This window comes from Engraulis encrasicolus, chromosome 22 (genome assembly GCF_034702125.1).
Source record: "Engraulis encrasicolus isolate BLACKSEA-1 chromosome 22, IST_EnEncr_1.0, whole genome shotgun sequence".
In the NCBI taxonomy this organism is placed as follows: Eukaryota; Metazoa; Chordata; class Actinopteri; order Clupeiformes; family Engraulidae; genus Engraulis; species Engraulis encrasicolus.
Window position 1 is genome coordinate 37865404 of NC_085878.1, and position 2500 is coordinate 37867903.

The following is a 2500-nucleotide window of genomic DNA, read 5'->3' on the forward strand; positions in this document are numbered from 1 at the left end:
AAGACTCCTTCCCTGGTGTGTCAAAAACCACACAAACACACACACGGCACGCATACACGCGTGTGAGTACGCTCACATAGGCACGCACATGCACACACACACACACACACACACACACACACACACACACACACACACACACACACACACACACACACACACACACAGGCGCGCACACGCACACAGAGGCCATTAGCGGATGAATTGCAGACCTCGGAGGTCGCAGATGGACGTGGAAAACATATGGTGGGTGTTATGGTTATGGTTGGCCATCTCTGTTTGTGTGTGTGTGTGTGTGCGCATATGTGTGTGTTTGTGTGTGTGTGTGTGTGTGTGTGTGTGTGTGTGGTGGGGGGGGGTGCGTGTGGATTGTGTGTGTGTGTGTGTGTGTGTGTGTGTTCGGATGTGTGTGCGTGTGTGTGTGTGTGTGCACATATGTGTGTGTGTGTGTGTGTGTGTGTGTGTGTGTGTGTGTGGTGGGGGGTGCGTGTGGATTGTGTGTGTGTGTGTGTATGTGTGCCTGTGGGAGTGGGAGTTTATGCGTGTGTGATACAAGAGGAGTGGCATGGAGAGGTGTGCATGTCGGATTCAGTGTGTGTGTTTGTGTGTGGTGTGTGTGTGTGGGGGGTGGTCTAGTGTCTTCAGTGTTTCCGGTAGGAGCATTACAGTAATCAGGCATATGATGCCTAAAAGCCTCACCAGTCAGAGAGAGAGGGAGAGAGGGAGAGAGAGAAAGATCGAGAGACAGAGATAGAGAGAGATAGAGAGAGATGTGGTGTGGTGTGTTAGCCCTGGATGGATGGTGTCACATGACACCAGGGCTAATAAATGAAGTGTCACAGAAGACAGGAAAGAAAGAAAGAAAGAAAGAAAGGAAGAAAGAAAGAATGACAGCATGCACTGCATTCAGACTGCACTCAGATGAGCAAGTGAGGACATAAAGGAGAGAGAGAGAGAGAGAGAGAGAGAGAGAGAGAGAGAGAGAGAGAGAGAGAGAGAGAGAGAGAGAGAGATTATGGCTGTGTCTCAAATGCCGCACTTGTCCACTTCGGACACTGTTTTTGAGTGCGTAGGGCGCTCACGCTGAAAAGTTCAGTTGAGCCAGTGCACTGAAAGTGCAAGGATGATCCCCTAACAATGGCGGAAAAATGCAGTGCTTGAATGATGGACCGTGTCTCAAATGCCGCACTTGTGCACTTCGGGCACTGTTTTTCAGTGCCTAGGGCGCTCACCCTGAAAATTTCAGTTGAGCCAGTGCACTGAAAGTGCAAGGATGATCCCCTAACAGTGGCGGAAAAATGCAGTGCTTGAATGATGGACACTGCACGCACTAAACGGCGGCCATGTTGACAATGACACGGAGGAAATGTGGCATTCAGTTCAGTAGAAGAGTTTTGTCAACTGTCTCCTAATTCTGTAAGTACTGTTGATGAGACACCAACCTTTTCATGCCAACCAAATTATTGTATGTGCGATTTGTTGTCCCTTGGGGTGAAGGAAATGGAAATACAAGCACCAGGCGCTGTGCATTGTAAACAGTAGCCAACTCATATTTTGGTGAGCCAATGCCATGCTCAACCGTCACTTCCAGCGAGGGCACAGTGCATAGTGCATAATTTTTCCACGACACTATGCACTAAAATCCTCAGTGCACTGACAAAAGTGCGTTATTTGAGACATAGACATAGAGACAGAGACAGAGACAGAGAAGGAGGAGGATACATAGTCTCTTAGTGCAGATGGGATCGCCGGTGGGCCTATTCACTATTTGCTGCAATATGCAACTGCATCATAACAACATTGCTATGACATTACCTAGAGCCGTAGCCTCTTACTGTATTAAGAAGCACATAACATGCACACCCCCTCCCTTTCTCGTGAAAATCTATGCCATGTGCGCGAGACGAAATATCCAAAACAATGTTCACGATGAAACACTTCTGCAAGTCAGTGCACAGTGCACACAAGTGCATTGCCACAGTGCACTGAGGTCTTTAGTGCATAGTGGTTGTGCTGTGCTGCGCTGCCTGCGCATATTTGTGCAGTATGTGGCATCGCGAACGTGTTTTGCGAGAGGAGGAAGTTCACGGCAAGTCAGAAATTATCAAAATGAAGCACCAATACCCCAGTAGTGTTACCAAACGGAGGGAAAGGAAAGAGGCTTAATCAAAGACAAAATGCACTTCCGAAGCTGACAAGCTTTTTTTAATGTGTCAAACGGTTATCCCGAAAAATGTTGAGCACTATGCACTGTCAAAACAGCCCTCACTGGAAGATGACGGCTGAGCATGGCATTAGCAATTCGCCAAAATGACGAGTTGGGAGAGGAGGACGTGGTGACTGGTGAGTAGGCCTACCAGTCCTGATTCTGTTTACCACCATCAAGAAGAAAGTGCTGTTCTTGGAGACGATCCGGCGTTGTGGTTAAAAGTAATCTACCGTTATTCAGACAAGTAAGCACAGTAGTCTGGTTAAGACAGGGCTTGTATCTTCTTCCTAT